The sequence below is a fragment of the Castanea sativa genome, chromosome 1 (genome assembly GCF_040712315.1).
Source record: "Castanea sativa cultivar Marrone di Chiusa Pesio chromosome 1, ASM4071231v1".
Classification (NCBI taxonomy): Eukaryota; Viridiplantae; Streptophyta; class Magnoliopsida; order Fagales; family Fagaceae; genus Castanea; species Castanea sativa.
The window spans coordinates 35,738,294-35,764,091 of NC_134013.1; the positions used below are offsets into that span (position 1 = coordinate 35,738,294).

Below are 25,798 nucleotides of genomic sequence, written 5' to 3' on the forward strand. Positions count from 1 at the left end.
TAGAAACAATGTTGATATTAAGATTTTAAAGAAGATTGACCCTGCCAAAAACAACAATACTGAAAAATCAAAAGATAAAGGAGGTCAATCTTCAAATAGTTTTTTAGTACAACAGTGTTATGGTTGTCAGGGTTATGGTCATCTGAAACTGAGTGTCCAACTTTCTTGAGGTCAAAAGGTAAAGCTATGACTGTTACTCTGAGTAATGATGAAGTTTCTGATCATGAGTTTAAAAGTGATCAAGAAGGAAACTTCATGACTTTCACTGCTACTGCTGTAGTAAGTGAAATTGAGACTACTGATGAGAACCTTTCTGATGGGGAATAATCTGAGAATGTAGATTTACAAGAAGCTTACAACAAGCTTTGCAAGATAGCAGCTAAAGATGCTATAAGTGTTAAATCAGGGTTGAAAAAGATAAACACTCTTAAACAAGATGTTAGGTTCTAAAAGTTTAGAACAATTGGCAAATTGTGAACACATAAGAACATACAAGCTGCAGAAAGAAGATTTCAGAAACTGCCTGGTTCGATCGATTGAAAGACAGGCTCGACCGATTGAAAGTTGTATCTATAGAATTTTAATTAAGCCCAAACAGCAGTTCAAGCCCATTAAGAATTAGGGTTTCAGATCTACTTCTCCCACTATATAAAGGAAACCCTAAGCACGTTTTTATGAGGTTTTTCAAAGAGAGAAGAGTTTGCCTATTTTTTATTTAGGGTTTTGTTCCTAAAAAGCTCTCTCATATCTTCTACTGGTGTTATTACTTGAAGAATCTCGCTGCTGCCTTCTGTAGTCATCAAAGGTGCTGATGATCTAAACCTTCAAGGGTGGTCTTGAAGTCACAAACAGGAGAGTTTGTGTCGCTAAACCTTTGAGTGGAATTTCAAAGTCACAAATGTGGGTGTTTGTGTTTTGCAAAGGCCAAAGAAAGAAGTAGTCCGTGGATGGGGTCGTGGTAGTAAGTTTTCTACTCGAGGTAGTAATAGGATATTAGTGGTCTAAATTTCTATTGTACAAACTTCAATTCTTTCATAGTGGTTTTGCTGTTTTACCTTGAGGATAGCTAGGTTAAATCCTCCCCAGGTTTTTTACCGGTTTGGTTTTCCTAGGTCATCATATCATTGTGTTCTTTATATTTCCGCTGCTTTGCATGATATGATTGTTTTGTTTTAACCTATATCTGAATAATAAACCTAAGTATTCACTTGGTTAATTAATTAGGTTAAATAATCTAGTTTTACAGGGTCTAAAAACGTACACAAGAAAAGAAGAATTTTCTTCTAATGTTGTTTTATGCTAATGAACTCTTGAATTCTGTTAAGATTGAGAACATGTCTTTGCTTGAAAAGGTTAAAAGTTTAGAATTAGAATTATCTATTACTAGAGAACAAATAAATAGAACTTCTACTTTTAAACTAGATTAGATGTTACATGTTCAAAAGTCTGTTTTTGATAAGATAGGTTTAGGGTTTGTTGAGAATGGATCTACTACTATGGTAAATAACCCTAAGTTTGTACCTACTACATCATCTTCTGTTGTTCATCCTCAGTGAGTCTATCTGAAATGGTCATTGTGTTAATTCCTTCTATCTCTTGTGACCAAAAATGTTTTTCTTTAGGTTTGCATTTGCATAACATTCATACATTGCATTCTAGGTTTGTTTCTTGTTGTTTTTCAGTATTTTTTTTTTAAAAAAATAGAAAAACAGAAAATAATTTTTGTTTGTTTGTATTATCCATCTTCAAGATATGTAATTGAGGTTGGCCTATGAAATTTGTGTTTAGCTTTGACGAGATTTATTTTTCTGCACTTTGCTAGTTTGTGCTATGTAATGCTTATATTGTGAGTTGTTTATGGTTTTTAATCACATGCTCTTGATTTTGAAGTCACGTTCATTTGATTGTAAGGACTAAAAAATCCTAGAAGAAAGGCATAAATAACTATCTCACCATTGTTACTCGCTAATCATAAACACCTATGTGCAAATCATTAAAGCCGTGCTTGGTAAGGTGTATAACTTGCACAACAAAATACTTAAGGTGTTATTGTACATTAGTTAAAAAAAGCACAAAGAAAAGGAAACATATGCTTCAAAAGAAATAGAAAAAGCAAAAAAAAAAAAAAAAAAAAAAATTTGAATGGTGGCAAGTGTGTTTTCTAGGAGATGTGGGAGTTATATAATGTAACTTTTTAAGTGATAGTCATTTTGAAACTTATGTGATGAATAATGTAGAAAGTGTACTTATTCTCTATTTACATATCACCTTGTGAGTATCCCATACACTTACTAGTTGCATAGACCACAAGCAAAACTTTGTTAAATTTGGTACATGTAATTGTGTGTTAAGTTTTGTGGCCTTCCAAAATTAAACTTCTTGGTGTGTTTAATGCATTTTGGAGAGCAATGATAGAAAAGATTGAGGAAATTTGATGAAGTTTGAATTTTTCTTTGAAAAATTTGGTTTTGAACATCATTTGAAGTCATGAACATACATGTCATATCATTAAAACAATTAATTTTTTTTTTTCAAATGGTTCTGCCAAAAAAAAAATCAAGAATTTTTCAAATTTTTGTTCCTTTAAAATTTGACCGATCGAGTCTATTTTTCAATCGATAAAAATGTGAAAAAGAAAACAGGTTTTTTATTTTAAAGTCTTGGGTCCCTTCAATTCCTGCCCGATTCCTTTTGATTAGTTGAGCCCGTTTTTCAGTGAAATTTGATTCTTGCCCAATTCCTTTTGACTGATCGGATTACGATTTTCAAAAACATATAGGAATCAGATTTGACTTTTTCAAAAGCTCTTTTTGTCTATCTCTTCGATTCCTCTCTTGATACCTTCTCTCTAATTTTATTTTTGTCGTTTTCTTGGTCAAAGATTCAAAGGTTTTCTTCATACACTTAAGATAAGACTCTTTTGAACTTTAAATTTCATCATGTTACATGTTTTGATGCATTTTTCATACATTATTTTAGGGATTTTTGTATTTTTGAAAATTTGGAATTTTTGACATTTATGGGATTTTTTATCAAATTTGAACTATGGGTTTTTGTTCATGCATCATATAAACATGATTCATATGCTTTAATTTCAAAATTTTTGTGGTTGATTAAAAATTTCGAAATTAGGGTTCTAAGTTCTGGAGAAAATTGGGAATTTTGTTAAATTGGGCAAAATTGAGTGAAATTGGCTTCTATTGTTGATAAATTGAGTGATTATAACTTGTTTTATACTTGTTGTGTTGTTCAATTGGTCAAAATGAGGATTTTTGAAAATTAGGTTTTTCGAAATTGAGGATTTTTTAAAATTCTTAATTTCCTTTGCCAATTTTTCAAGTTTGTGATAAAATTAAGCTATTTTAGAGCATTAGAGCATGCATCATATGAGTTTAAATGTCATGCATCCTATAGTTTTTCAAATTGCATGTTATCTTGTCTCTAATCCTTCTTAATGCAATCTGCCCTTGGTTTTTGTTGAGTTTTCTTTGTTTTCGTCCTTAGTCATGGCTCCTAAGCTTGGTAAAAAGTTCAAAACTAGAGCAAATAGGAACCCTGGGTCTTCCTCTTCACGTTCAGCCCTAGGTGATAGAGAATGTTTTCTATTTGCCAAATGTGAGAAGACTTATGAGACCTTAACTAAATATAGGTCTATCTGGGGTGAGAGGGAAATAGTTTTGAGTGAGCTAGATCCTTCCATTTGTAGGAACTTTGTGTCTAGGAACTGGGTTTCTTTATGTGAGGTATCTGATCCTCCTTTGCAGTTTTGGTTAGAGAGTTTTACTCTAACCTTTCTATGTATTCTGAGGTCACATGTGGTCATTACTTGACTTCTTGGATTAGAGGTCAAGAGTTTACTATTTCTAAACAAACTATCTTTGAAGCTTTAGTTGTACCTTTAGTTTGTAAACCCACGTACCTATACACTGAGTTTCCTGTTGTTGATGACATGATGTCACTTCTTTTTGGTCACATCCTATTTCTTGGGGTTCTAAACCAAGAATCAATTCTTGTGAATTCATTGAGATTAATTCACATGTTCATACAGTTGTATAGATAGATGTGCTTTTCTTTATGCTTTTATTATGGATGGTTCCATGTGTTTTCCTTCCATGTTTATTCAAGCCATTGTTGATACCTGTAAGAGTAAGAGTAAGAGTCAGAAGTTGTTCTTTCCTATGTTTATATTTAGGATTTTTGAGATTTTTAGGGTTGCTAGAGTTTCCTCCCTTAGAGTTAGTACATATCATTGTTCCTATAGGAGCCGCCTATCTGAGACAGCGATAGGCACAGATGAAGAGTGCTGAGCCAAGCACTGGGACGTCTAAGAGATCACAAGAAGAAGCTTCTACCATAACTCCTACCTCTGGTACTATGCCTGTTGCTGAGGAGACGTTTGTGGATTCGACTTCTGCGGTGGATCCTTTTGGTGGTGCTGATGATGTTGATCCTTCAGTTGCTCCTCCTCTATCACTCCGTGCCATGATGAAATCCTTCATGACTATACAAGTTGCTCATGGATAGCTTCTCGATGAGTTGTTGTTGGAGGTTGCATCTTTGAGACCAGATTTTGTGGAGTATAGGAGTGCCTTTACACCTCCTCCACCCTTTGAAGATTGATGTTGCCTTTGGCAATTCGTAACAAAAAGGGGGAGTAGAGTGTTTATTAGGACTTTTGTACGCAGGGGGAGTAGATTTATTGTATTTAGGGGGAGTTGATGTTTTTTTTTTTTGGGTTTTAGTGTTTATATTTTCTTTGTTTATATTTTTTTTTTATTGTTTATGTTCTTGATTCATAGACATTGATGTGCTTATTGGTTATGATAGTATTTGATGATGAGGTTATTCATTATTGATGTGTTCACTGTCTCTTTATATGTTTTGTGAATAAAGGTTCAAATTTTTATTTAGATTTTAGTACTTGTATTTTCCACACATGCATTTATGGTTTGTTTTCAGTGTTTTAGAAATTTACAGGTTAATTCTTTCTGCAACTGTTGTCTATACTAGCAACTAATAGTTAATAGCTGTGTAAGGATTGTATTAGGGCAATAACTTGTATTTGGGTTGGTATTTAAGTTTAAGCATTTCATTGTTTTCGTGTGTTTTGTCATGGATTTTCAAAGGGAGAGATTGTCAGGTTCTTAAGATTTAGATTTAAATATTTAGAATTATGTTTGTATTGTGTTGGCAAATCGAGAACAGATCATGTCTGGTCTAGGTTTTTAGGCAATGCTCAAAACTGGTTGTCTCAAGGTTCAAGTCCAGCTAATTGCAGAAAAAGAGAGTGTGGTCTTGCGTTGCTTGACCGATCAAAAATCGCAGGTCTTGTTTTTTTTTTTTCTGCAAAATTTTAAACAGGCCAAAGCCCGCGAAAAAGTTTAAGGTTTCATCTAAACTTCTCCGCATATAAAAGGGAAACCCTAGCCATGTTTTGAAGACTTTTGGAAGACTTGTGTGTTACTCTTTGTGAGATCTGAGAGGTTTTGTACCTTCTAACTACACAAGAATTTACCGGAACTAAAACTACAATCAAGGTTTGGTAGAACATAGTTATTGCATCAAGATCATTACTAAAGGTGATCTGAAACCTTTGAGTGGGATCTTAAAGTCACAAGCAAGGTGGCTTGTGTAGGTGTAAATCCAAGAAGAGAAGGACTCCATGGATTTGGAGCTTGCACGTGGTCGTGTCAGTAAGTTATTACATAAGGCAGCAATAGATTTAGGGTTTTCCTAGGTCATCATATCGTGGTGTTATTTATTTTTCCACATCTTTGCATGATATGACTTATTTGTGTTTAACCTAGATTTTAATAATTAATTTAAGTAATCACTTGGTTAATATATTAGATTAAACGATCTGTTTTAAAGGGTCTAAACGAATAAAAGTCCCTAAATCTAAAGCGACCTCTTGTAATTTTTACTCTTATGACCACACACAACTCTGAATCCACAGACTCTTTTATCTGAATCTGATGAACACAAACACCCATGTTTTTGACTTTGAGATCCCACTTAAAGCTTTAAATCATTAGTTATGTATGATCTTGTTGCAGCAACTTCAAATCAACTGTTTCTAATAATGTATAGATGAAATTTCGGCAGTGACTTTGAAAGGAGAAGGCACAGTACCTTTTAGATCTCAAAAGAGCACCTCCAAAGTCTTTTCAAAACATGCTTTAGGGTTTCCTTTAAATACTAGGAGAATTAGATCTAAAACCCTAATCCCTTAATGGGTTTAATGAGTTGTTGAACCCTCGTTAAATTCTGTAGAAACGCATCTCGATCGGTCGAGTCTTCTTCTTGATTGGTCGAACCTGGCATGTTTCGAATTCCTTGAACTTGCAACTTCATTTTTCTTGTATTCTAACTTGCATCACCTTAAGCATTTTCTAATCATACTATAGACACTCAATTTTGCACCCTGAATTTAATCTTAGAAGATGACTGAAATAATCATTTTAAGTACCCAAAAAATCATAATTTCATTTCATGCATTAAATCATTCATCCCATATCATAAAAATGATCTTTAGATTCTAATGATCGCGACGATATTCCTGGTTCCCAAATCGGACCATCAGATTGAAAGATATCATGAGATCAAGTTTTCATGGTCTGCATACAATTCATTTGGGTGAAACCGATCATGGGTGATTAATTGAAATTAATTTTGATTGTTCAGTACTTAAAGTTAATTAAATAACTTATGTGATTGGTTGTTGAGTTTGATTAAAAATGAGTTTGGTTGCATAGGAATAAAATGGATAATTTAATAATGTGGGAATTGCTAATAATTAGGCACTAAGAAGTAATTAGCTTTCAGATAATTATTCTTTTAAGGACTCAATTATCAAGTTAAAATGGATTTCATTTGGAATACAAGTTTGAAAAACGTCCAAATACAAATCCCGGCCCATAAAATGCCCAAAAAAGAGTTTAAAATGAATTAGAAAAGATAACTGGGCCGAGCACTAAAGTGAGCCAATTGGCACTCTAGTAGTGCCAATTAGCACTTGTAGAGTGCCGATCGGCACTCCCACAGTGCCGATTGGCACAGATTTTAAGCCCGGCCGAGAAACTTTTAGCTCAGGTCTAGACTTATCAGATTTGATTTTTTAGGGATAAAACTTGACCTAATTTGTATCTGTTGATTTTCTAAGCAACCCTAACTTATTTTTTAGGTAGACACACCTCTATGAATAGAGGAGAAAAAAAATCTAGAATTCAACATCCCTCTGGCCATTAACGCTAAAGAAACTCTAGAAGTTTGACTTTAAGATTTTCTTTTCCGATAAGTGAAAATTCTTTAGGACTTAAAGAGACTCACTCTCTCTCTAACTCTAAAGTAATTCTCCCCCAGAGAACTTATTTATGCATTGATGCAGGTATCACTTTGATCTTTTACTAGTGTGAGTATTTTTTCTTTAAAACAAAAATTTGTGTTTTTGCTTTAAAAAGTCTTTTGGAGTTTTGTTTTTTGTTTTTATTCCCTTTGTGCTCATAGCAACTTGTTGTCATGTTTTTCTTGTAGGTCTATGGTTCCTTGTTCTCCTTGTTCCCTCTATGTCAGTTTTTTGTTTGTCTCCGGTCAAATTTTTTTTGGCTTTCTATGCCCTTTGAAAATCGTGTCAAAAAGGGGAAAATTTTAAGATTTGAATTTCATTCCTCAGGGGAAGTAATAGATTTAGGGGGAGAACTCCATGTTAAAGGGATTTTTTTTTTGATATAACTAACTTAGGGGGAGAGTTAGTTTGATACACTTTGATATTGATATATTTTGAGATGTGTATCTTTGTACTTCATTCACATGCTATGTTTGAGATATTCTTGTTGTTTATTTTGCTAGCATTGTGAATAAAAGTTTTCTTGAGCTTGTTTGTTTAACTTGTCATTATTTTCCACATGGTACCTTGATGCGCCTTGTTTAGTGCCTTTCAGGAAAGACAGGTTAAAACCAAGTCAAGATTTCGAGCCTTCTTCTTGCAGCAACTTCCAAGGTTCAGATATTTTAGACTAGGCTTATATTTTGTAATCTTGAGTAGAATGTATATTAGGACATTCAATGCACTCTTGTGGTTTTGTCATGAATTGCAAAAGGGAGAGATTGTTAGGTTCACATTTGTATGTCATTGGCATATCCTATGACAAAACACAATTTACTTGTTTATTATTTGTCCTTGTTTTTCCACATGGTGCGCATAACATGTTTGTTAAGTGTTTTTAAGAAAGAGAGGTATGGAGCCAATCAAAATAGTCAATCCTAGTTCGTGCTATGGTTACTCAGGACTGGTTGCTTTTAGATAAGCTAGTGTATTTGAATATGGGTTCATTCATTGTATTCAAGTCATTAATGTATTTCACTTACTTTTGTACTTAGGTTTTGTCATGGATTGACAAAGTGAGAGATTGTTGGGTCATGTGTTTTGGTATTGTCAACCATGCTAAATTATATGTCTTTTATTGAGTTTTGATGTTTTTTAAAGTTGTAATTGAAGACCAAGTTGAAGACACAAAGTTTGATTAAGAAAAGCTCAAGAAAAAATATTTTCAGCAAGTACCTCAATAGAAGTCTCAATACCTCTCAGTAGAAGCTTGAAAATTACTGCCTCCTCAATAGAAGTTTTGATACCTTTTGATTGATCGAGAGTCGCGGATTAGCAAAAATCAGCAATGTGAAAAGCCCATAACTTATTCATTTGAAGCTCGAATTGAGATTCGTTTGAACCAGTATTTAAAGGACATTATAAGCCATCTATTAGAAGGCTTTTTAGAGAGAGAAATAGTCCATTTATACGGTTAGGGTTTTGTAACCAAGTTTTCCCTATTTCACCATACCAAAGAGTTTCAAAGTAAATTTGAAGATTCTATTGGTGAAGAAGCTAAGGTCATAGCAACCACCACAAACTTGCTACTGTGAGGAAAACTTTCAAGAGGTTCTTGAAATTAGTTGGAGGTTCTAAAAGTGATTGTGGGTGGAGCCTTCATATATTGAAGAGTTCACAAGTTTTGAAGTGGTAAAAGGTTTTTGCTGTAAGTTCATTTGCTGGGTCTGTAGAGTCTAGTGACGAAAGTTTTGTACTAGATTTGAAACTTCTCTTTATTATAGTGGATTGCTTTTTGGGAAGGTTTTCCCCCAGGATTTTTACTGTGAAACTAGTTTGCTTCATTAGTTTTCCTGGGTCATTGTATCTTGTCTTATTTACTATTCCGCTATACATAATATTCACATGATATTGATGTTTGTTTGTTTGAAAAAAATTATTCATAATAGATCTAATTAAAAAGATTATTCATGATATTGATGTTTGTCAATCATTTACCATTGGTCACTATATGGATAAGTAGCCTATTTCACCTAAAAAATGTAGCCTCCCCTGTTTTTGGTCATCTTCTTAAAACACATTATGTGTAACGGCGTAACCACTTGGGTTACAATACATGTAATTTTTTGTTGGGTAAACCAATACATGTAATTTTATTCAAATAACTACAACGTCTCCTTTAGTTTAAAAACATAACATTTACTTCATGTAGATGATGCCCAACTATTTAACTGTATCTAATTTATTTCCATTTGAGTTGCCAAATCTTTGGAGCCTAATGGTAGAACTCTTGCATGAAGGCAAGTAAGGAGGGGGTTTGCAGATACTTGTCTCAGGGGTGCCGCCATTTTTCACTACAAATACAGTGTCCATACCCTAGCTTAGATGTCAATCAAAATGACAATGCCATAGCCAAACTCCGACAAGAATTAATCCATTTTATAAATCAAAGTTAGTATACTTATAAAAAGATGGGAGAAGCTTTTTGTGTGTTAAAGATATAACTCCACAAAATAAAAGTAGAAAAACGATTACCTTACGTACACTCACTATTGCAATTTTTACTAAAATTGTGTTTTCAAAACATGACTATCAGATTATTTCAAAATTCACTATTTTAAAGATAGTGTATACGACATGTGCAATAGCGAGCATGTAACAAGATTGACATAGTAGGATTGTTTGATTTGAATCTAAGGGCAGCCCATCCTTTCTTAGGTATTGAAATGATATTCATCTTAGGCGGATCAACCAAATTGTAGCCTATTGGGAAGGGGTGTTCATCAAACCACACAAATCGCAAAAATCACACAAAAATCACCTGCAAAATGGTATAACCGCGACTCACTGCAAGTAACAGTGCACCTCACCACATCGCACTGCATGGTGCAGTGCGGTTTGCGGTTTTATTATAAGAAAACCACACAAACCGCATTGCACTCTCTCTATATATTAATTAATTAATTTATTTTTAATATTAAATATATTATTAATAGTTTAATAACCCTAGTTTTCAAAAAAAAAATTGATAACCCTAGCAAGTGTTGACTAGGAAAGCCAGCCCAAACTAAAAAAAAACTAGCTCAATAGTTTAAAACTTGGCCCAAAACAAATGGAAGAATTAGTTTTGGGCTGGGTAGGAAAATCCCAAAATTTGAAAAATATACCAACTTCAAACCGTTCAAACTGCATCTTATACACCACATCGTACATGTGACCGTAAAAATAAGTTGCGGTACGGTTATGATTTTAACTAAACTCTAAACCCCCTCGCACTGCACCGCGCCACATATGTTACCACAAAAATAAGATGCGGTGTAATTATAGTTTTAGCTAAACCGCACCACAAAGTGCAGTGCTAAATATGGCCCAAAACCACAGCAATGCACTATGAACACCCTTACTTTTGGGTCAATCACATTATCAAAGTTTCCATGACCTGAGCCAATGACATAAAAGGTGTATCCATGTAGGTGCATTGGATGATCCTTCGATGCATCTAAATCATTAGTATCTTGGAACACTATCTCCACCACTTCATTATAATTAAGTACCTTCATTTTGGTCCCTTGGAGTGGTACTATGATATTATTGGGAAATTCATATGCCGTGAAGTTATAAGGAGTTGAATAATCTAGAAGATCTAAGTCGTAAATCCCACTCATGTTCCTGTGGTAAAAAGGTTTTGGTATAATGTCATTTCAACTACACACTACAAAAAACTGGTTTTACGGCCGTGTTTTTGTACAGAAGCATAATGTTTAGTGAGTTAACTAGTTTTGCTCACATAACTATGTAGCTTGATGTTATTTTACTTTGTAATATGACTATATATGAACTGGAAAATGTAATATCTGTAAGGTAATGATGATTACATTCTTGCTATTGTGCACTCACCGTATACACACTACCATGTGGGCTAAAATAAAACACGATTTTACCATTATATAATTCTAATTAAAATCGTGTTTTCATGATTTCAAATGGAGTGTGTAATCATCATTGCCTTATAGTAGGCAATTAGTACATCTGTGGAGGCGTTAACCCAACTGTTGTTGTTTAAGCTAGAAGCAATACTAGTTCTAGTATTTCCCTCATAGTCGATGGTAATGCTATTTGTTAGGTTTTAAATATTTAGGATTAAATGTTTAGAATTATATTTTGTATGTGTTGGCAAACCGAGGACAAAACATGCCTAGTCTATGTGTTAGACAATGCTCAAAGGTGTATGTTTCAAGCTTCAAGTTCGAACTGACTGTAGAAAAGAAGAGTCAGAATCTGCCAAGCTTGATCGATCAAGAATTAGGCCTGATCGATCGAGAATCACAGATATGTTTAATACTTTTTGGGGGAGTGAGGAAAGAAGGGTTTGATGAAATTTTCTTAGGCTTGGCAAAGATTTTTTTTGAAAGATTTTTTTTGTAAAACATTTGGAATCATGAACATGCATCTCATATCATTAAAACTGGTTAAAAATGTTTATGTAGAAAATTTTCCAGGTTTTTCAAAATTTCTAATTCTTCAGGATTCGATCGATTGAACCTGTTTTTCAACCGATCAAAAAGAAAAAGAAAAATCCAGTTTTAAGGCTTAAACTCTTGGGTTGTCTTGATTCCTCCCGATCAATCGAAACTCGTATTTTAAAAAACAAATAGGAATCAGATCACATGTTCTTCAGTGTTTTTGTCTTCTTCTTCGATCCCTTTTTACTCAAATTTTTTTTGTCTTTCTCTGAGTCAAAGTCTCAAAGGTTTTCTTCCTCAACATTAGTAAGACTCTTTTACCCTTTCTTTTTGTTTAAATTACATGCATTCATGCATTTTTGATAAAATTTTTCAAAATTTCCGAATCAAAGAGATTTTAGGGTTTTTTTTTTTGGTGGTGATTTTGAGTATTTTGGTCCAATTTGTTGAATGGGTTTTTGTTCATGCATCATATAAACATGATTCTCATGTTTTAATTTCAAAAATTTCATGATTCCTTCAAAAATATTGAAATTAGGGTTTATGTGTGTTGAGTTACAAATTTTCGGGCCCTAACTTCTTTAGCCCAAGCACAGAAAAATAACCACACAAGCCCAATAATTATTTTGAAGCCCACCTAAATATTTACCAAATATTACTTAAATATTCCCCATGTTATTGGGCTCCCACAAATATTTCCTACATATATAAGCCCCACGAATTACCTTGGGCCATCTCACAAATATTACCCACTACATTCCACATATTATCCAACATGGGTTTTCGCAAAAATACCCATCTATCAACGTTGGGCCACAAAATTATACTCCCTCCAAAAAAGGCGTAAACTCATTCAACTCATTGACAAGACTCAAAAAGCCCAACAAAACCCTTGTCTAAGCCCGTTGCTACACGGCACCTCTAAGCCCATTGCTACACAGCACCTTACAAAGCCCGTTGCTACACGGCACCTCTAAGCTCGTTGCTACACGGCACCTTACAAAGCCCGTTGCTACACGACACCTCTAAGCCCGTTGCTACGCAGCACCTTACAAAGCCCGTTGCTACACCACACCTCTAAGTCCGTTGCTACATGGCACCTCTAAGCCCATTACTACACGGCACCTTACAAAGCCCGTTGCTACACGGCACCTTACAAAGCCCATTGCTACACGGCACCTCAAAGCCCGTTGCTACACGGCGATATTTTCTACAAAATGGAAAACTATTTTATGAAGCCCAAATACCAATTTGGCAAACCATTTTACGAAGCCCAAATACTAATTTGGAAAACTATTTTACGAAGCCCAAATACTAATTTAGCAAACTATTTTACGAAGCCCAAATATTAATTTGGCAAACTATTTTACGAAACCCAAATATTAATTTGACATTATTTTGCAAAGCCCAAATATTAATTTGGCAAACTATTTCCAAAGCCCAATATTATTTTGGCAACTATTTCATAAAGCCCAATATTGTTTTGGGCACTATTTCATGAAGCCCAATATCATTTTGGTCACTATTTCCTAAACCCCAATATCATTTTGGCACTATTTCGTAAAGCCCAACATTATCTTGGCAACTATTTCATAAAGCCCAGTATTATTTTGGCAACTATTTCATAAAGCCCAATATTGTTTTGGGCACTATTTCCTAAAGTCCAATATTATTTTGACAACTATTTCCTAAAGCCCAATGTCATCTTGGCAACTATTTCTAAAAACCCAATATTATTTTTGGCACAATTTCCAAAAGCCTAAATACTATTTTTGGCACGTATTTACAAAGCCTAAATATTATCTCAACAATTATTTCACATATACAAAATCCCTTACTCATGTGAAATATAAGTATTTATCCTCCAAGAAAATACCTCTCTTGCAAAGTTTATAAAAGCCCATGAGTGTCATGGAAAAATTCTTCATTTTGAGGGAACAATTAGGCCCAAAGCAGCCCAAACGTGAGGCCCAGCTGGACCAGCTCAGCCCAAAACCCAGACACCATTAGCAGAAGCTCACGTGAGCTAATCAGCCAAAAATCCAGCATAAGTCAGCAGCTGGAGCCCACTGCTGTCAGGCATCAGCTTGTCCCATCAAGTCAGAACAAGACACATGTCCATCAAGGGTCAAACCTTTTTGAAATATCATCAGTCATTAGGTGACAAAGTTGAAATGGACTTAACAAAAGGCTGAGAAGACCCAACAGGGGGTTGAAAGCACTTCAGCCAACCACCCCCTCTTTCTTCTACAACATATTCGATCAAGCATCCAAGGCAGCCATTAATGCCCTGAAGCAAGCTCAAATTAGCTCATTTTTCATGCTAAAAAATATGTATTTTCTGGTTCATGGACCAAGCACATGAACCCCTAATGGGGAAACTTAGGGAAATGTGGTTTGGAGGGCACCAAGGAAAGCCCGGCAGAGTTCCCAGCAAAGGCTCCAAGGTTGACACCAGGCTTGGGGTGATTTAACTTGCCTTTGGGAGCTTTGAATCTAGTAAGCAGCACAACCAAGGTCATTAGCTTAATGCATGCTCTAACCCCAGCAGTCAGGACCAATTAGCATTAATGCAAGGTCAGAAACCCAGCTGATATTGCATCAAAAATAGCAAGAGTCTTCAAATGGTCAAGCTTACCATTCTTAGCTAACATTCCAAAAAACGAATCCCTAAGGATTTTTTGAAGATTGGGGGAGATTTAGCAAGAGTTATTTGCCAATTGCCCCCTAAATCTCAACTATAAATAGAACCCTCTGTTAATGCCTCAGGGGGGGAAAAAAGGAAGATACCAAGAAACACACTCATAGAGAAAAACCCTTACAAAAACCTTTCCATATCAGCTTCTCAAAATCCCAGCAAGATTCTAAGTCATAAAGCTCTCATTCTTATGCATGGAAACTGAATTCCCCCACTCCTAGCTTAAAAACATCTCTCATACCTCAATTTTAAAACATTCAACTCCTCCCTAGGAATGAGTTCCAACAACCCACTATACACTTTTGCCCACTGCCCAACATCTTTCTCTCTACCCATTATATGTACTACGCTCAAGAGCATGCTTTGGCACCATAATGATCTTGCTGCACTAGCTGGGATCTCTCTCTCTCCCTTCATCTCACGCTAAGTCTTCTCTATTGTTTGTTACCATGGAACCCATGACATTTACTTACTCATTTATTATTGATGGTTATGATGTAATTGTTACAATAGAATTTTTCCCTCATATTGTCATATTAGAAGATTCTTCTTCAGAGATAACGAATGATGAGTCCTTAAATATGAACGTTTCTCTCGATTTGTGAAAAACTTTACTGCTGAGTTATTGTTGTGCAAAAATCTTTTACGGCTGGGTCGTCTTCTGCAGAAATATTTTTACGTCTTGGTGACCCTTTTCTGCAGAAGTACTTTACAGCTAGGTTACTTTTTCCATAGAAGTATTTTACAGCTGGGTTACTTTCTTCTCCAAAAACATTTTATGTCTGGGTTATTTTCTGCAGATACACTTTATCGCTGGATTATTTTCTGCAGAAACACTTTACCGCTGGGCCATTTCTTGCAGTAGACTTTTTTAACCACGATGACGTGTTCGCTGCAGGGATTGTTTAAGGGCCGTTCCTGCAAGTCTCAATCTAGGCCTGAGGCATGAAAACACGGTGAATTGTTTGGATCTTCGGCAATAGCCTTTGGGCCGTGCATCGAGCCAATCGTCGAGTTTTGGTTTAGGGCCCCGACCCAATATTAATCTCAATTGTCGAAAATGAAACTTTTTCGTCCCCGACAATGTGTTCTTGAGAGAATTGGGGATTTTGTTCAATTGGACTAAATTGATTATTATTGACTCTTGATGTTGCTTAATTGGGTGATTATAACATGTTTTATACTTTAGGCCCGAGGCATGAAAACACGGTGAATTGTTTGGATCTTCGACAATAGCCTTTGGGCCATGCATCGAGCCAATCGTCGATTTTTGGTTTAGGGCCCCGACCCAATATTAATCTCAGTTGTCGAAAATGAAACTTTTTCGTCCCCGACAATGTGTTCTTAAGAGAATTGGGGATTTTGTTCAATTGGGCTAAATTGATTATAATTGACTCTTGATATTGCTTAATTGGGTGATTATAACATGTTTTATACTTTTTGTGTTGTTCAATTGCTTAATAAAAGATTTTTGGAAAATTAGGGTTTTCAAAATTGGGGTTTTTGATAAATTTCTAATTTTCTTGGCCAATTTTCCAAGTTGTCATGAAATTGAATTGTTTTAGAGTATTACAGCATGCACCATCTGTGTACTAGTGTCATGCATCATATAGTTTTTTAAAAATTTTATGCTATCCTCTTTCTAACTCAATCTGATGCAGTCTACCCTTGGTTTTTGTTTGTTTTTGTTTAATATTTAGACATGGCTCCAAAGGTTAGGAAATTCAAAACCAAAGTAAATAGAACCCTACTTCTTCTTCTTCTTTTGCCCCTCCTTTGGTTGATAGGGTTAAGTTTCTTTTTGTTAAGACTGAGGAAGTCTATGATACCTTAACCAAGAATAGGTGTATATGGTGAGAGAGAGAGAGAGAGAGAGAGAGAGATTGTTTTAGATGAGTTAGATCCTTCTATATGTAGGAATCTGGTGTCTAGGATTTGAGTTTCTTTATGTGATGTCTAGGAATTTGATCCTTCTACTGCTATTTTGATCAGAGAGTTTTACTCAAATCTCTCTATTTATCATGAGGATCCAGTTGGTCATTATTTGACTTCTTGGATTAGAGGTAAATATTTTAGGATTACTAAATGTGTGGTCTCTGAAGGCCTAGGTGTACCTTTAGTTCGTAAACCCACATATCCATACGCCGAGTTTCCTCCTGTAGATGATATCATGTCTTTGCTTTGTGGTCGGTCAGTTTCTTGGGGATCTGAACCAAGAATAAACTCATGTGAGTTTACAGAGCTTAACTATCTTTATTTAAGGATATCCTAAATAATATCTTCTCTATCTCTCATGTTCATACTGTTCTTATAGATAGGTTTGCATTCCTTTATGCTTTCATCACTAACGGATCTATGTGTTTTCCTTCTCTTTTCATTAAAACTATTGTTGATATTTATAGGAGTAAGTGAAAAGCACAAAATTTGTTCTTTCCTGTGTATATATATAGGGTTTTGAACTTTCTAGGGTTTTTAGACTTTCTTTTCTAGAGTTAGTTCATATCACTTCACCTATAGGAGCCACTTTTCTTAGATTGTGATAGACTCAGACAAAGAGTGCTGAATCAAGTACTGTGACTTCAAAGAGACCAAGAGGTGAGACTTCTACTGTAGCTCCTGCCTCTAGTGATATGCTTGCTGCTGAGAAGGTACATGTGGATCCTACTGCTGCTGTGGATCCTTCTGGTGATGATGATGCTATTGACTCTACAGTTAGCCCCTCCTCTCTCTCTCTCTCTTTCTCTCTCTCTCTCTCTCTCTCTCTCCGTGCCATGATGGAGTCCTTTATGACTACTCAGGCAGCTCATGGACAGCTTCTTGATGAGTTACTTACTATGTCTAGGTGGTCATTATTTGACTTCTTGGATTAGAGGTAAAAAGTTTAGGATTACTAAATGTGTTGTCTCTGAAGGTCTAGGTGTACCTTTAGTTTGTAAACCCACATATCCACACACTGAGTTTCCTACTGTAGATGATATCATGTCTTTGCTTTGTGGTCGGTTAGTTTCTTAGGGATCTGAACCAAGAATAAAATCATGTGAGTTTACTGAGCTTAACTATCTTTATTTAGGGATATCCTGCCATAATATCTTCCCTATCACTCATGTTCATATTGTTCCTATAGATAGGTGTGCATTCCTTTATGCTCTCATCACTAATGGATCTGTGTTTTCCTTGTCTTTTCATTCAAACTATTGTTGTTATTTATAGGAGTAAGTGTAAAGCACAAAATTTGTTCTTTCCTATGTGTGTGTGTGTATATATATAGGGTTTTGAACTTTCTAAGGTTATCAGACTTTCCTTTTCTAGAGTTAGTTCATATCACTGCCCTTATAGGAGCCATTTTTCTTAGATAGCAACAAGCTTAGATGAAGAGTGTTGAACCAAACACTAGGACTTCAAAGAGACCAAGAGGGAAGACTTCTATACCGCTCCTGCCTCTGGTGATATGCCTACTACTGATGAGGTACATGTGGATCCTAATACTGCTGTGGGTCCTTCTGGTGATGATGATGCTATTGACTCTACAGTTACCTCTCTCTCTCTCTCTCTCTCTCTCTCCGTGCCATGATGGAGTCCTTTATGATTACTCAGACAGCTCATGGACAGCTTCTTGATGAGTTACTTACTGAGGCGGCTGCCTTGAGAGTTGATTTTGCTGAGTATAAGAGTGTTTTTCCACCTCCTCCGCCCTTTGATGCTTGTTGGTTGCCTTTGGCAATTCGTAACAAAATGGGGGAGTAAGTTTTAGCTTTGACGGCTCTTGCATTTAGGGGGAGTGGAGAGTTTTTGTATTTAGGGGGAGTTGTTTTTTAGATGATAAATTTTTTGATGTATTTTCTTTATTTTCGTGTATATTTGTTTTATATGTGTTTAGTGTTATTGTTCTTGTTTCACAAACATTGATGGTTCATTGACCTTGATAGTATTTTTGATGTTTATTCATTTAAAATTTTGTCTATCTCTCATGTTTTGTAAGTTCAAGTTCAGTTTTTATTTATTGGATTTGTGCTGTATTTTCCACATATGCGTTTATAGTTTATTTTCAGTGTTTCAGGATTTTACAGGTTAATTCTTTCAACAGCTGCTGTCTATACTAGCAACTAATAGTTAGTAGTTGTGATAGAATTGTATTAGGGCAATACTTTGTAATTGGGCTGGTGTTTGATTTAAGCAATTCATTTTGTATGTGTGTTTTGTCACGGATTGCCAAAGGGGGAGATTGTTAGGTTCTAAAGATTTAGGATTAAATATTTAGAATTATATTTTGTATGTGTTGGCAAACTGAGAACAAAACATGTCTAGTCTATTCGTTAGACAATGCTCGAAGGTGTATGTTTCAAGTTTCAAGTTTGAGCTGATTGCAGAAAAGAAGAGTTAGAATCTGCCAAGCTCAATCAATCGAGAATCAGGCCCGATCAATCGAGAATCGCAAAAATCAGATTTTGCATAATTTTAAACCAGGCCCAAGCCCGCGAAAACATTTACGGTTTCAATCTAACTTGTCCACATATAAAAGGGAAACCTTAGCTACGTTTTGCAGACTTTTGGCAAACTTGTGTGTTACTCTTTATGAAATTTGAGAGGTTTTGTACTTTCTAACTACACAAGTGTCTACTGAAGCAAGATCTACAATTAAGCGGTGGTAGAACCTAGTTGCTGCTACAAAGATCAACAACTGAAGGTGATCTAAAACCTTTGAGTGGGATCTCAAAGTCACAAGTGTGGGTGCTTGTGTTGCAGTAAATCCAAGAAGAGAAGGAGTCCATGGATTTGGAGTTTGCACGTGGTCGTGTCAGTTAGTAAGTTACTACATGAGGTAATAATAGATTTAGGGTTAAATTTGATTGTAAAAACTTCAATTCTCTTACAGTGGATGTGCTTTACCTCGAAGATTGCTAGGTCAAATTCTCCCCAGGTTTTTTACCTTGAAATGGTTAGTTTTATCGGTTTTTCTAGGTCATCATATCGTGGTGTTATTTACTTTTTTGCTACTGTGTATGATATGATTTATTATTGTTTAACCTAGATTTGAATAATTAATCTAAGTAATCACTTGGCTAATATATTAGGTTTAACAATCTGGTTTAAGGGGTCTAAACAAACAAACACTATCCATAAAGGCTATTATGAACATTCTGGTAATAATGTTTTTTAGGACATTAATTGGGTGGTTTTGGTTCGCTAAGCTCCTAAGTCGACTTGTAAAGTTCAATGTAGGAGCGGAATCCAAGTACGTTGGAAGGGTGCTGGGAAAGATTGGATTTGCTGAGGGAGTGCAGTTGCCTCTATATTCAACAATTGTCATGGCATATGTTTTATCATAGTCTATGATGAAACCAAAAATCGTCTATTGGGTCACTTGTCCAAATCTGGAGCATTTAACGATCCTTTAAGATCAACAAGAAAAAACAGAGTTGATTGAAGAGACCATCGGGTTGTGCTCGGTGGGGGAGTCTCCGATGCTTAAGTCAATATCAGCCTATATATTTTGTATGTCTTCGTAGTCTTTTTTCTCATACCTTAGCAAGTGAGGCAAATTTTCCCTTCTATAAGTGACTTGGGTAGCTATTGTACATAATGAGAGTTGATTATTATCTTGAGCGTAACGGCCATCGTCTTGATGGGAATTTAAGGCCTTTGAGTAATGGTCATCATTGAACAAATTGAATGTGTTTGAGTTGTTACTTATTTTTCTTTGATGGCTTGCTTGTGCCTTAATGTCATCTATTAAGGTAGACGACCAATTGATTTGCCTGGACTTATCAGTCTGTATATATCGTTGGGCCTAACACTATCATATTATCTTGCAGTTAAATAATTGCGACCAAGAGGCTGGTTTTCTGTGACCAAAATATCCATAGTTTTTTCCTGAGTTATCATCACAAGATCAGTGACTGCGGATTTTACATATGATCCACCCAATCCCACCCACCACGGTGAGGTAATGTTAAGCAATTGCAAAATAAAGTTCGCGTACATGAGTGCATTGACTAAACGAAGAAGATAGGTTTTGCCACAATATACTTTCCACCGATATGTATTTTATGCAACACAAGAGTAATGATTGTAGTTAATTAGGAATGTTCAATATACTTACTTCCTTACATGGTTTAAGATTTTTTGCCTCTTTCCTTGTTCAATGTGTGCGTGTCTATGTACCGCCAGAGCATTCACAAAAATCTCCCAGCCGGTTGGCCATTGATAGTTTAAGCATCAGATTGAGGAGTGTCGGAACTAGTCTGAAGATCCTCAACAACTTCCTGATTCATGTCACCCACATACCAAGATCTTACAAGTACTAGACAGTGAATGATTACATTTATATCTTTATGTATGCTAATACATCAAGGTTAGCCACAGTCTAAATACCTTTGTTGTCATTGCACCATAAATAACAATCATATAAGGTTTTTATCAAAGGGGGATTCGATAGTCGATTATTTGCAGTTTATTTGTATTAAATATATATAAACTCTTTGAATTACAGATTTTTGAATTACATGAGAACAACAATCAGTGACAGTCAGTGATGTATAGTTTCTAAGTTTGATCAATTTTTGAAGCAATAAGAACATTAATTTAGATCATATTATATACCTAACACGAGAACTTCTTTCTCCATTAGGTTGGGGAAATGGATAACCGGTCTCATTATTAGGCAAAACAACAATGGCACCATTCACACTAGCTCGTGTCCAATCACTATTGGCAATTTGGCATGCCACCAAAGAGTTCTTTTCTCGTTTGAAAATATGATTTCATAAGTGAAGTTTGATTATGGTTCTATTGGACATTGTGTAATATATTATGGACCATCCGACCATGGGTTTCTTGGTTGATAACACTCCAGTAGAAAACATAATTTCTAGCCATTATATTTGTCCTTTAGCATTTGATGTCTTGTTACTTGTTAAAATTGAAAAAATTTTGTTAAAATTATTTACTTGATGCATATATAGACGTGTTCTGTACATGGACACAATTTTTTTTTTTCATTTAGAATGGTCATTGCACAAACACAAATTTGTGTCTTTTTTTTCTCCTTTTTTTTTAAAGGAAAAAAACGTTGAGAGAGAGAAGGTGGCGTCTCTTACAATGCTATGTGCGCATCCCCATAGGTGAGCTAGATACAAGGGTGTTTTAAACCCCGTATTTAGATTTGCCTCACCTCACCTATTGGTGAGACATGAATTCAAGTACTCATGGCAAGAAACAGGGCCGATTCAAGGTGTTGTGGCCTAAGGCAACTACTTTAGTAGAGCCTATTTTTATATTTTGAATATAAGTTGATAGGCCAAAAACGTATTGACCTCTTGTGATAGATTAAGTTGATTACTTAGCCAAGTTATTGATTAATCAAATTAACATGCAAAGCGCGTGGTAGCACAAACAAATCACCAATTAAACTAAGTATGCAACAGGAAATTAAATGATACAGTGATTTGTTTTCAAATGGGGAAAACCTACACGGTAAAAATCCCACCGGGTGATTTTAAGGTCACCACTCCCGAAATTCTACTATTATCACAACAAGCGGTTACAAGTAAAGGAATCCCAAGTACCTTACCAACCTATAGTTGAACCCTTACACCAATACCCAATTGGACTTGTTCTGTAGTGACAATTTCTCCTTTCAATGTACGGCTCCCAAGTACGTGACTAACCAATTGCGTAGATCCCAGTACACGACTTCAATCACCAACTAGAGAAGATTGTTCGGTGCAAAGTTCTTCAATTCATCCACACGATGAAGATCAAGAAGATGCTTGGTTACAAAACCCTACGGTGCACTTTACACAGCAACTTCTTCACAAGAGAGATGAACTAGGGCAAGAACTTTGTCTCTAGTCACAACTTGCTTGAACAAGGATTTCTCAATGTTTGTGCAACTTGTGAATTCTTTGACGGCTCTTAAAATAATCATTTTATATGTCTAGGGTTAGGAGAAAAGAAGGCCCAAAGACACATCTACGAATTGGAATCAAAACAGAACTCAAAATCTGTTTTTCTTAAACCTCGACAGATAGAGGTGTCGAGATGTTGTCGAGCAGCTGTCGAGTCACGAGGCTGGAACAGCTCTTTAAACCTCGACACATGCTAGCTGTCGAGTTTTAATGAACTTGTACTTTTCAGCTTGTTTCTTGGACAAACTTGATGACTTCAACACTTGATCTTGAAACACAGTTTCTTGAAGCATAAAACTCATCCAAAATCTACCCAAATACAAGTAAAGTGTGTTTTGTCAAGGGATTAGCCAATTACATAAAAGAATGACATATGTTTTAAACAAGTGAAACACATATGTCCTAACATAAGTAAAAGATTTATTTAACTTTTAATATTTATTTAATTTAAAATTAAAAAATTTTTAGATTCAAAATTAACAATTAAAATGAATCAGTCATATTACTTAATGACAATACAATTAAAATAAACACTATCTATTGAGTGAAGCAACCAAATACTAAAAAATTATGATTGAAATTTTAAATAAAATTATATACTTAATATCTCTAAATAAAATTTAAGTATAAATTTATTTATTGGTGGGAGATTAATGAGTTCTTTCAGTATTTGTGTGTGGGAGATTAATGAGTTCGACATTCTAAACCTGAGAAAAATAAACAGTCTTTGTCATATTGCCCTCAATTAGGAACCAAGACTAGCATTGTAACCAGCACACCACTTGAACTCCTTGTGTTTAACTATGATCTATTATTATTTACTAAAATAATTATGATTTTTTTATTTAATCAAAATGATTTCTACTTGAAGGATAATTATTCAAGTTTATTTTCATGCTTATTTATGTATATTATTTTCTATTAACCTTATAATATCATGAAATTTTATTTGAAAGTCTGTTTCAAATTTTTTTTAGATATTTAAGTCAATTCTACTAATATTTACAAATTTAATATACTTTTATTTGTATTTTAATTAATTATGGCATCATCATAGTTTGATTTTGGTTCAACCTTTATGGTCCTTGAACCTCTCAATTTTAGGTTTTTTGAACGGTTCATATTTAAAAACCATGATCATAGGGTCTAGAAGACTTTCATTTACAACCAATAAGCTCTCGGTGATAGTGTGATACACAACCTTGTAAAAGTTGGTCTCCTTCAGGTTCTAAACAAGTGAAACACATATGTCCTAACAATCTCCCCCTTTGGCAATCCATGACAAAACTACAACTAACAAATGAAAATATGAGAGAAGTCATAAATCACTCAACTCATATTCACTTGTTGAATACAATAAAATCTATCCTAACACAAACTCTTGAAAAACTTTGCAAGAAGAGAGTTTCTGGAAAGTAGACTTTGACAACCTATATTTGTAAAACACTTTAAACAAAACTCATCAAGGCATCTTAGTGTGAAACAGAAATAATAAATTGCATACAAGTAATAAGAATCATGTGTATAAAGATAGAAAAGAAACAACACATGTAAGGGTAGGTGAAAGAAACATACATCAACATATAAAGAGAATAAGTCCAATGTATGTCATACATGGTCACAAGACCTAGGTACAAGAAGAAAATGTATCTAAAGTAAAGAAAAGAAAAAGATATAAGTAATCCTCACTACATCCCTCAAAATAACAACACTCTCCCTATCAAGAATGTCGTATACAAGCTCTCTCCCTAAGTATGACTACTCTCATAGCCCAAAACTACTACTCCCCCTTTTTGTCACGAGTGACAAAAGGTAGAGGGTCAAGTAGACATCTTATCGGTAGAGCTAGCATCTCCATCTTCATTATCCGAAGCATCATCGTCATCACCATCATCATCCTCAGACTCGAAAGCCACAGGGGGTGGTGGAGGAGAAACCTCAGGAGCAAAACCACCCATGGTCGCCTATCCCCTAGCAACACGACCAACATGAACATTCACTTGATACAACTCAGTAGAGAGTGTATCTAGGCGAGCATCCATGCGCTGAAAATGTGCCATGAGGTCTCCTAGTGACACATCACTCGTACAAGAGGGGGGGAGCAGATGAGACAAGAGCAGATCTAGATGGGGTCAGATAGGAGGAAGAAGCTGCTGAAACCGTCTGTCGTAACCTAAACTGCACCTCACTAAGTTTTACGGTAGCGGCGTCTATGGCACACATGACATGAAAAGGGTCGGACAAAGGAAAAGGGATGGAAAGTGGGCGTAAAATCCTCGTGATAGCAAAAGGAAAGATTAGTTTATCATGGGTAGCCGTATCCCTATACACATCTATAAGGACACAATTCAAATTCCCAAACCACGACTGGGAGGAAAATGGGCTTGAAAGGCCTTTCTTCACAATGAATTTGTAGAGGATGGGTTTGTAATTTAGATTTCAAGGATGGTTTAGACAATTACAAAAAGAACGGGCTCTGGGCCCAATGGAACAAAACAAAGAATCGTTTGCAAAGAGTAAGACTGAGAAATCATCCTCGGATTGTTTCCGAGGATGGTTTCTAATAATATTTCTCAAGTTTGGATACAAGTGTTGATTTACTATTGACTCTATCTCTTCTACTCCAAAAGTTCCCCCCTTTTCTCGTATGCCTTCCCTCCTATTTATACTCCTCCTCTTCTCTTCATCATCTTCCACTTTATGGTTGCAACCCTGATTTTTGGATACTTGTCCCATCCATTCTTCCCTAAAGCCCGCTGGGATTTTGGGACCAAGTTCCAAGCTCTATGCTTAGGTCCCATCCTTCCATCTATTCTGTCAGCGTATCAATTACAGAGTCTTTAATACATGGGCGGTGTTAGCAGCTTTACTTTAGACATTCCACCGCTCTTTCTACTGTCCTCCACGTACACTGTGTATCCTCGGCTTAACATTCCGAGGACAAATCTACTCCTCGGACGGTATAGGACACTTAAATACTCCACGATCATTTTGATGTTTTCAGATTTGGGTTTCTAGCCCAAAAGACCTCGTTGGGCCGTCCTTCATAAATTACTAGGCCCAATACCCCTACAATAGCCCCTCGAGATTCTTTATTTTTCTTTCACCTCGGGAGGAAAATAGGATCTCGAATTAAAAGACCTTTTTACTCTGCAGAATCCTGGAATATTACTAACGGAAATAACTTCTGAATTACCCATCGCGTGTTCCCGATGCTTCGGTATGCGAAACGCCCCCGAATTTATTATTGGCGCTTCTATGTCTCCCACGTTTCATTGATATGACACATATCCAACGGTCGAGAGCGATTCCTGTGTTGAGGCGGGAATTCACCCGCTTCAAAACACCTTTTGACATATAAATACTAATTTTCTTCAAACTTCTTCGCACTACAGAAACCTGATAA

General features: G+C 35.5%; 1 pseudogene; it reads right to left on the reverse strand.

The window, feature by feature from the left end:
- Positions 1-10,653: 10,653 nt before the first annotated feature.
- Positions 10,654-24,350, reverse strand: LOC142625868 (putative laccase-9; annotated as a pseudogene).
- Positions 24,351-25,798: the final 1,448 nt, after the last annotated feature.